We start from the raw sequence: 11,747 nt of genomic DNA on the forward strand, positions 1-11,747 counted from the left end.
TGGACACCAATCCTGTATTCACCCTTTTCGTTGACAGAGTGGTCTCTAACTCCAGGTCTGTTTCCTCATCCCGTTCCTGCAACTTCCTGTTGGCCCACTGAATAAATGTGTCTGCAGCTGCCTTGACTTTTTCAAAATGTCTTGCCATTCCTTTCAGCTGCTCCTCTGTAGACAACCATGCGATGCGCAGACAGAATATCCATTCCACTTGTTTGAAGATATTTTGAAACTGCTGAGGTGACCTGAAATATTCTGAGGAATATCTGAGCTGTAGGTATTGGTTCATACTTCAGCAACCCCTCAAAGTATCCTTGTGCCTTGACCCGTGCAGTAATGTTGATGTTTTTCTGATCTTGTATGGTTGAAAGAGTGAGAAGGACATCAACATACAGACCCTCATCTGCATTTCCAAAAGCTGTAAAGGCCTTCTTTAAGGCACTGTCTTTAGCCCACCAGCGTGTCTCTCAAATTGGAGCAAGACGTCTGTGTCTTGTGTCCTTGCTCTCCTTCTCCCAAATGTTCATCCTCTGGTAGGATTCACAGAAGAACACAGCTAGGTTGTTAATGAGAGAAAAAAGTGACCCACTTGCCAAGACACTCTTTGTTGGGTCTGCCAAAACATGGTTCAAAATGTGTGCATAGCACCACACATGCACTTGATTGGTGGACTTTGCAGAGAGCAGGGCAGAGAAGCCTTTATACTGGCCTTACATACTGGAGGCTCCATCAGTGGAATTGCCAAGGCACTTGCTGATGTCAAGCTTCATGTTTTCCAGTACTTCACTCAGTACCTGGACAAGGTATTGGGGGCAGAGTCTCTCTAATCACTCTATTACCATCGATAACGTCATTACCACCATCCAACACACAATGCAGGCCACCATAGCAAGTGAAATCCAGGAAGCTGGTATGTTTTATGACAGAGCATTGATCTTGTGTTGTAATGTCCTGTGTACTGTCAGTATGGCCTTAAAACATACCAGCTTCCTGGATTTCACTTGCTATGGTGGCCTGCATTGTGTGTTGGATGGTGGTAATGACATTATCGATGGTAATAGAGTGATTAGAGAGACTCTGTCCCCTCTTGACACAGTTTTTTGCATTTCTCTATGCAGGTAGTGAGATGCTCTTTTATCCACAGGTCGTACTTTCCCAGCAGGATGATCATCTCTAAAAAGGTGCCAAGTTGTCATCTAGCATATAAACTGCTTCAGACTGCATGCCTCTCTAGCTCAGACCCCTCTTGCCTATGGCTTTAACAACATCTATAATGTGCTCTAGCACTTGCCTTCTTCTGTGCACTTGCTCTCTATGAGCAGACATCTGACTGCCGATGAACAAGCTCTCAATGTTACCTTTGGAGGACCTTAGAAAGCAGGCCTCAGCATAACCTCTATGCATAATGCTCTTCTCATGCTCTGCCACTCTTTGATGGATATGCTTCCAGTCTGCCTTTCCATTCATGAAAGGGTTTTTCTCTGTGGGCTTTGCAAATGCCAAACAAATGAAGCAGAATAAAGCATGGTTCTCTTCACTATATGACAGCCACTTCCTGTTGGTCCCATCTTTACAAAAGAAAACCTTCTGCACCAAAGACTTTTCACACTTTTGTTGGGGGTGGAAACTAAAAAACATAAAATAATAACAAATTGGGGTGGCAGTGGCATCCTGGCTCTGGCTCAATCTACATCTGTCCACTGCAGATGCACTATCCTCAACCTGGATGTGTCATGCCTGCTCCCGCTCCCCCTCCCTGGCGCTCGAAGGCGCCAGGCTCCCCAGCATTATGCACTCCTGCCACCATCATTACGCACACCTGCCTTCACCCTGTCACGTGCATCAGCGATTATAGGACTCAATCACCTCTGTCATTACCTCCCCTATATCTGTCTGGTTCCCCGCTCTGTTCCCAGCTTCAGCATTGATTGTCTTATGTCCTTGTATACCCGTGTGCTGACGCTGTTCCTGTCTTGTTTTATGTCTGTTCCTGATTAAATGTTTGACTCCCCGTACCTGCTGCTCAACCTCGGCATCGGTCCTTACAGGATGAGTAATTAGTACAAATTAGTATATTAGTATAATATTATAATATGAAATATAAAGTATAATGGTAATACAATAGTATAATGTTAGTATAATATTAATATATGAATTATATAATGTTAGTATATTCATATAATTTCATATAATAGTATACTTTAAACCACTAGTATAATATTAATTCCAATTGGACAATACAGCAGTTTAAGAAATACACAACCAACATTTATAATTTTTGTAGGTTTTGTTCCGTCATTAATCCCTTCTGCAAGAAAAATGGTCTACATTGGTGGTTAGTCTCTAATTTGTTAATGCTAAGTACTAACTTGTCAATAATCATAACCATTCATGCATAACAATGAGTTCAACATTTCGAAAGTTTGCTGTAGCACGTCAACCTTTTTTTAATGTCCTGCCCCATCCAGGCTGTGATTGGTCGGATCATGAAAATTGACATTGATGAGCGCTTGTTTCAACAAAAGGCACCCGATATAGCTAAACAGCCAGCTAGCAAAACCCAAACATTGCTTATCTTATCCCTATTGTCTTCTGTCTTACCGCTTCAGCTGCAAAACCTTGACAAACAGTTTAACTGGTATTGTTGGGCTCAATGGGCTGCTCTCTCTGCTCTCTCCTCTCTGCTGCCAGTGCCTTCAGGCGCACTAGGCTGAGATGATTGACTGGTAAAGGCGCCAAATTAATAATTTGTTATTTAAAAACATTTAGCTGTATCAGCCTCAAGGGCCTCTTATGTTTTTTCTCTTTTTGTTTGTCCATCTTTCTCCACTCCACTATTTATCCAAATGTCACCACTTAACAAAGATGGGAAAGGGGCGGGGCCCATGTAAAGTTAGAATGGACTGGACCAAAAGTAATTGGCTGGGAGAGAGAGGCTGACAGATGAAATACCCAACCACAGTGGCAGTGGGCCGGCAGCCCACTCGCCTGGCCAGTCAGACACACAGCACTTGGTTATTTTTATTTAAGTGGGGGCTGGGGTTATTTATGTTTTGTGTTGCATTGCCCCCAATTGTCAAGTGGCCCACCGGGAAAACTCCCGGTGCTCCAGATGGCCTTTCTCGCTAATGAAAGATAAGGGCCATATGTTTCGAAATCTGTATCGCAAACAATGATTATTGACATTTCTAAACATTCATTCTTAGGGATTGGTGTCCCATCAACGGGACAGTTGTAAATCATGCAGCGCCTTGTGTCACGATCGCAGTTTTTAGAGAAACAACAAATGTCGGTACATATAAGTGTATTATGTGTATTAAATTCTTGTTAATATAACTGCACTGTCCAATGTACAGTAGCTATTACTGCGAAAAAAAAATGTCATGCTATTCTTTGAGGAGAGCTCCTAACAACAAAACACTTTTTTTCACCGCGAAAGGTTTGATAAATTCCCGTCTGGAGGTGAAATGTGCACTTACATTCTGAAATCTTGCTCTGATTTATCATCCAAAGGGTCCCAGAGATAACATGAAGTGTTGTTTTGTTAGATAAAATCATTTTTCATATCCTAAAAAGGTCCATATAGCAGGCAAGATTGATTTTGTATTTCCACTCGTTCAATTTGCAAAGAAAGGATTCTGTGAAAATCTAACCCTAAACGTTGTTTCAACCAGTCAAATCACATTCGTATGTATTCCTCAGAGATCCTAGAACGTAACCAGACTTTACTATATCATTAGGGGTGTAGGACACCAAATTTGTTCAGAGAGCAACACCTTCATGGCACGCCAATGACGCGAGCGGTCTTTACTTGATCGACTCTAACCTTGTCAAATAAGCACCAATCGGGGTCAAACAAAGCTCCCTAGATAGCCAATGATGTGGGCTTTATGGGAGTACCCTGTATCTGTGTGGTAAAATGTAGCTGCTAACCTTGTGCGACAGCATGCCTTTTCCTTTTGGACAAAAATGATATGAATATTCAGAGTTATGAAAACTGGTTGTTTTGCAAATGTTGAACTTATAATATGGCTACTAATACCGGAATTGCTAAATCAAAGTCCAAGTATACAGATTTGACGATATTCTTGCAGAAAAAATGTATGGGTATGTCATTTTAGGCGAAAATTTATAAAAAGGGGGCTAAATCAAAGTCCAAGTATACAGGATTGTAGTTCACATGAGGCAGTCGTGGGCAAAGATAATGGCCGAGTACTGTTTGATAGCTAGGGTAGAAGTTTCCCTTATGCACAGATCTAGGATAAGTTTAACCTCTCCGATTCCTACCCTTTACTTTACGGGAGAAGATTGACATTTGACCTGAGATGCATGGGTGACTGAGAAACATGGGCAACTTCATCCTAAGCTAGCAAAAGATGCCGGCTGATCCATTATGATCTTACTTCTCAGATGTAAACCAAAGTTTAAATAAATCAGGTTCTTCCATTTCATCTGAATGGCAAGAGACAGGTAATTGAATAACAACTTGCTGTATCAAAATCTTACCTGGCTGAAAATCAGCAACCTGCAGATGTGTTGGTATGTCACTGCTCCATATTATCAATATTTGTGACCAAAATAATTATATGTACAACAAGGTAAATACTAAAAGGCCATTAAAAAAAGCATACACAAACAAACACTGCCGAGCCACAAGTCCGAGAGGCTACTCCAGCCTGCAGTCACTAAGAGAGCAATGAGAGCAATCACTTTCTTATCAGGCTTGGCAGAGCACAGCACCTGGCCTGGTTGCTGCTTCCACCTAGGGATGGGGTGTGGAAGTGGAAAATTGACAGTATAACAATGGACCATATATCCTAACAACAAGATAAACCCAAAACTATGTCATATGTGACCAATTACAGGATCTGAGTTGTTTCACGCTAGTTCCTAATTCACAGAAACACTTTTCTTAAGGTATTTATAAACTGTGTGTTCACCATTTATTAATCATTACTCACATTTACAAAACATTTACTAATAATTAGTAAAGTATTTTTGCAGTCCCAAATCTAAAGTGAGCGGTATTTATATGTCACGCCCTGACCATAGAGAGCTGTTTATTCTCTATGGTGGTTGGGGCGTGATAATGACTAGGGTGGGTTATCTAGGTGATTGATGATTTATGTTGGCCTGGTATGGTTCCCAATCAGAGGCAGCTGTTTATCATTGTCTCTGATTGGGGATCATATTTAGGTAGCCATTTCTCCATTGTGATTTGTGGGATCTTGACTATGTTTTTGTGTAGCTGCCTGTGAGCAGCATAGAACGTCACGTTTAGTTTGTTTCTTCTGTTTTGTTTGGTGAGTTTATTCTTTATTAAACATGTGGAATTCTACGCACGCTGCGCCTTGGTCCAATCATTATAACGATCTTGACATTATACTTTAGAAATACTTAATAAATGTTCTGAGACCAGAGTAATTTCTGAAAAAAATAGGCATGCTAATGGCAGACATTCCTGCAGTATCTGGTACAAATATGTACACACTACCGGTCAAAAGTTTTAGAACACCTACTCATTCAAGGGTTTTTCTTTATTTTGACTATTTTCTACATTGTAGAATAATAGTGAATACATCAAAACTATGAAATAACACATATTTGTATTTATTCTGGATCCCCATTAGCTGCTGCGAAGGCAGAAGTTACTCTTCCTGGGGTCCAACAAAATGAAGGCAGTTTATACCATTTTAAAAACATTACAATACATTCACAGACTCTGTGCCCTCAGGCCCCTACTACATATATACAGTACAAAATCCATGTGTACGTGTGTGTATAGTGCGTATGCTATCGTGTGTGTGTGTGTGTGTGTGTATGCATGTGTCTGTGCCTATGTTTGTGTTGCTTCCAAGTCCCCGCTGTTCCACAAGGTGTTTATTAATGTGTTTTTTCAATCAAATTTTACTGCTTGCATGAGTTACTTGATGTGGAATAGAATTCCATGTAGTCAGGGCTCTATTTTGTACTGTGCGTGTTCCATAATCTGTTCTGGACTTGTGGCATGTCTTGTGGGGTATGCATGGGTGTCCGAGCTGTGCGGCAGCAGTTCAAGCAGACAGCTCGGTGTATTCAACATGTCAATACCTCTCATAAATACAAGCAGTCAATGATTGATGAAGTCAATCTCTCCACTTTGAGCCAGTAGAGTGACATGCATATTCTTAATATTAGCACTCTGTGTACATCCAAGGGCTGCCCTGTTCTGAACCAATTGCAATTTTCCTAAATCCTTTATAGTGGCACCTGACCACATGACTGAACAGTCCAGGTGCGACAAAACTAGGGCCTGTCCAGGTAGAGCTGCGCCTTATCATGGACATACTTCTAAACATCTTAGCTACTGTTGTGTCAATATGTTTTGACCATGACAGTTTACAATCCAGGGTAACTCCAAGCAGTTTAGTCACCGCAACTTGCTAAATTTCCACATGATTTATTACAAGTTTTAGTTGAGGTTTAGGGTTTAGTGAATGATTTGACCCAAATACAATGCTTTAAGTTTTATAAATATTTAGGACTAACTTATTCCTTGCCACCCGCTCTGAAACTAACTGCAACTCTTTGTTAAGTGTCAGTCATTTCATTCGCTGTAGTAGCTGACTTGTGAAGTGTTGAGTCATCCGCATACATAGACACTCTGGCTTTCCTCAAAGCCAGTGGCAATTCATTAGTAAAGATTGAAAAAGTAATGGGCCTAGACAGCTGCCTTGGAGAATTCCTGATTCTACCTGGATTATGTTTGAGAGGCTACCATTAAAGAACACCCTCAGTGTTCTGTTAGACAGGTAACTCTTTTTCCATAATATAGCAGGGGATGTAAAGCCATATCATATACGTTTTGGCAGCAGCAGACTATGTATGATCAGTAATGTCAAAAGCCGCACTGAATTCTAACAAAATAGCACCCACAATATTTTTATCACCAATTTCTCTCAGCCAATCATCAGTCATTTGTCTAAATGTTGTGCTTGTTGAATGTCATTCTCTATAAGCATGCTGAAAGTTTGTTGTCAATTTGTTTACTGTAAAATAGCATTGTATCTGGTCAAACACATTTTTTCCCAAAAGTTTACTAAGGGTTGGTAAAAGACTGATGCTGCATAGAAGGCTGCCTAGAAGGCCAGCATCCCTGAGTTGTCTCTTCACTGTTGACGTTAAGACTGGTGTTTTGCAGGTACTACTTTATGAAGCTGCCAGGTGAGGACTTGTGAGGCGTCTGTTTCTCAAACTAGACACTCTAATGTACTTGATCTCTTGCTCAGTTGTGCACCAGGGGCCTCCCACTCCTCTTTCTATTCTGGATAGAGACAGTTTGCGCTGTTCTGTGAAGGGAGTAGTACACAGCATTGTATGTGATTTTCAGTTTCTTGGCAATTTCTCGCATGGAATAGCCTTCATTTCTCAGAACAAGAATAGAGTTTCAGAAGAAAGTGCTTTGTTTCTAGCCATTTTGAGCCTGTATTCGAACCCACAAATGCTAATGCTCCAGATAATCAACTAGTCTAGCCAGTTTTATTGCTTCTTTAAATCAGCACAACAGTTTCCAGCTGTGCAAACATAATGGCAAAATGATTTTTTTATGATCAATTACCCTTTTAAAATTATAAACTTGGATTAGCTAACACAACGTGCCATTGGTACACAGTGATGGTTGCTGATAAAGGGCCTCTGTACGCCTAAGTAGATTTTCCATTAAAAAAATCCACTGTTTTCAGCTCCAATAGTCATTTACAACATTAACAATGTCTATACTTGTATTTCTGATCAATGTGATATTTTAATGGACAAAAAATGTGCTTTTCTTTCAAAAACAAGGACATTTTTAAGTGACCCCAAACTTTTGAATGTAATATATATATATATATATATATACACTGCTCAAAAAAATAAAGGGAACACTTAAACAACACAATGTAACTCCAAGTCAATCACACTTCTGTGAAATCAAACTGTACACTTAGAAAGCAACACTGATTGACAATAAATTCCACATGCTGTTGTGCAAATGGAATAGACAACAGGTGGAAATTATAGGCAATTAGCAAGACATCCCCCAATAAAGGAGTGGTTCTGCAGGTGGAAACCACAGACTACTTCTCAGTTCCTATGCTTCCTGGCTGATGTTTTGGTCACTTTTGAATGCTGCCGGTGCTTTCACTCTAGTGGTAGCATGAAACGGAGTCTACAACCCACACACGTGGCTCAGGTAGTGCAGCTCATCCAGGATGACACATCAATGCGAGCTGTGGCAAGAAGGTTTGCTGTGTCTGTCAGCGTAGTGTCCAGAGCATGGAGGCGCTACCAGGAGACAGGCCAGTACATCAGGAGACGTGGAGGAGGCCGTAGCAGGGCAACAACCCAGCAGCAGGACCGCTACTTCCGCCTTTGTGCAAGGAGGAGCAGGAGGACCACTGCCAGAGCCCTGCAAAATGACATCCAGCAGGCCACAAATGTGCATGTGTTTGCTCAAACGGTCAGAAACCGACTCCATGAGGGTGGTATGAGGGCCCGACGTCCACAGGTGGGGGTTGTGCTTACAACCCAACACCGTGCAGGACGTTTGGCATTTGCCAGAGAACACCAAGATTGGCAAATTCGCCACTGGCGCTCTGTGCTCTTCACAGATGAAAGCAGGTTCACACTGAGCACGTGAGAGACGTGACAGAGTCTGGAGACGCCGTGGAGAACGTTCTGCTGCCTGCAACATCCTCCAGCATGACCGGTTTGGTGGTGGGTCAGTCATGGTGTGGGGTGGCATTTCTTTGGGGGGCCGCACAGCCCTCCATGTGCTCGCCAGAGGTAGCCTGACTGCCATTAGGTACCGAGATGAGATCCTCAGACCCCTTGTGAGACCATATGCTGGTGCGGTTGGCCCTGGGTTCCTCCTAATGCAAGACAATGCTAGACCTCATGTGGCTGGAGTGTGTCAGCAGTTCCTGCAAGAGGAAGGCATTGATGCTATGGACTGGCTCACCCGTTCCCCAGACCTGAATCCAATTGAGCACATCTGGGAAATCATGTCTCGCTCCATCCACCAACGCTACGTTGCACCACAGACTGTCCAGGAGTTGGTGGATGCTTAAGTCCAGGTCTGGGAGGAGATCCCTCAGGAGACCATCCGCCACCTCATCAGGAGCATGCCCAGGCGTTGTAGGGAGGTCATACAGGCACGTGGAGGCCACACACACTACTGAGCCTCATTTAGACTTGTTTTAAGGACATTACATCAAAGTTGGATCAGCCTGTAGTGTGGTTTTCCACATTAATTTTGAGTGTGACTCCAAATCCAGACCTCCATGGGTTGATACATTTGATTTCCATTGATCATTTTTGTGTGATTTTGTTGTCAGCACATTCAACTATGTAAAGAAAAAAGTATTTAATAAGAATATTTCATTCATTCAGATCTAGGATGTGTTATTTTAGTGTTCCCTTTATTTTTTTGAGCAGTTTTTGAGCATATACACACACACACACACACTATTCTCTATGATTGACCCAGGTTTATACGCTAAAAGAAATGTTGCAAAAAAACAAACATTTTGCCTATATGGACACTCCTGACCTGCAAACCGATATTTCATTTAGATATTTATGGTTAGATTTCGGGTTTAAGTGCGACTGCACTCCCTGGAGAAGACCCTTGCTCTTCTTCTATGGTATAATTGCGGTCTGTAACCAAGCGTTTAAGGTGCATGCCACCACCTACTGTGTTGGAGTGTGTGAACAATTTTAGTTTGCCTAATTTTGTACTGCTAAGAAAAAGTAAACAAATAATTCCCTACTAACTTTAACCAAATCCTCCCCAAAATCCACAAACCCATCAAATCTCTTCAAACTTCCCTCTATCATGCTGAAACAATCCATCTTTAGGATTGTCTCCTAATAACCCTAATAACTCTGTTTGTCGTATCCACAATAATCTTCAACCTGCCATTTCTGCTTCTTCAATCCAACTCGTGTTGATAACCTTTCCAATGAAAGCTACAGTGCATTCGGAAATGATTCATTCCCCTTGACTTTTTCTATATTTTGTTATGTAACAGGATTATTCTAAAATGTATTAAATAGTATATTCCCCCATCAATCTATACACAATACCCCGCAATGACAAAGCAAAACGTTTTTTCTAAATGTTTCCTACTAAAAAAACTGAAATATCACATTTACATAAGTATTCAGACCCTTTACTCCGTAGTTTGTTGAAGCACCTTTGCCAGCGATTACAGCCTCGAGTCTTCTTGGGTATGACTCTAAAGGCTTAGCACACCTGTATTTAGGGTGTTTCTTCTCTGCAGATCCTCTCAAGCTCTGTCAGGTTGGATAGGGAGCGATGCTACACAGCTATTTCCAGGTCACTCCGGAGATGTTAGATCGGGTTTAAGTCCTGGCTCTGGCTGGGCAACTCAAGGACATTCAGAGACTTGTCCCGAAGCCACTTCTGCATTGTCTTGGCTGTGTGCTTAGGGTCATTGTCCTGTTGGAAGGTGAACCTTCACCCCCAGTCTGAGGTCCTGAGTGCTCAAGCAGGTTTTCATCAAGGATCTCTTTGTACTTTGTTCCGTTCATCTTTGCCTCGATTCTGACTAGTCAACAAGTCCCTGCATCTGAAAAACATCCCCACAGCATGATTCTGCCACCACCATGCTTCACCGTAGGGATGGTGCCAGGTTTCCTCCAGACGTGACACTTAAGCATTCAGGCCAAAGTGTTCAATCTTGATTTCATCAGACCAGAGAATCTTGCCTTTTGGCAAACTCCAAGTGGACTGTCATGTGACTTTTACAGATGAGTGGCTTCCATCTGGCCATTCTACCATAAAGGCCTGATTGGTGGAGTGCTGCAGAGATGGTTGTCCTTCTGGAAGGTTCTTCCATCTCCACAGAGGAACTCTATCAGCTCTATCAGAATGACCATCGGGTTCTTGGTCACCTTCCTGACTAAGGCCCTTCTCCCCCGATAACTCAGTTTGGACAGCTCTAGGAAGAGTCTTGGTGGTTCCAAACTTCTTGATGGAGACCACTGTGTTCTTGGGGAACCTTTAATGCAGCAGAAATTGTTTTGTACCCTTCCCCAGATTTGTGCCTCGACACAATCTTCTCTCTGAGCTCTAAGGACAACTCCTTCGACCTCATGGCTTGGTTTTTGCTCTGACATGCACTGTCATCTGTGGGACCATATATAGACAGGTGTGTGCCTTTCCAAATCATATCCAATCAATTGAATTTACCACAGGTGGACTCCAATCAAGTTGTAGAAACATCAAGGATGATCAATGGAAACAGCTCAATTTCGAGTCTCATAGTGAAGGGTCTGAATACTTACGTAAATAAGGTATCTGTTTATGTTTAATACATTTAAAAAATGGCTAAAAACCTAATTTCACATTGTCATTATGGGGTATTGTGTGTAGAATGCTGAGATTTTATTTGATCCACTTTAGAATAAGACTGTAATGTAATCGTTTTTTTTTTTTTAAGTCAAGGGGTCTGAATACTTTCAGAAGGCACTGTATGAAGCCAATTTTATTTACAATGAAAGTGTCCTTTGACAAAGCACATTTATGGGAGCAGGATTTATGAACAGGCCTCGAAACCATGTCAGGACGAGTAGAAGCACCAGTTCTGACAGTAGGTCCACTTACTAAGGAAGCAGTCATAGTAGCGCCAAAGTCCGAATTGCAGTTCCACCAATATGTCTTTGGGTCTCTCTAGCCTCTTTCTGCACCTAGAAGACACTTGTTC

This window comes from Oncorhynchus mykiss, chromosome 9 (genome assembly GCF_057628025.1).
Source record: "Oncorhynchus mykiss isolate SJ-2025 chromosome 9, ASM5762802v1, whole genome shotgun sequence".
Taxonomy (NCBI): Eukaryota; Metazoa; Chordata; class Actinopteri; order Salmoniformes; family Salmonidae; genus Oncorhynchus; species Oncorhynchus mykiss.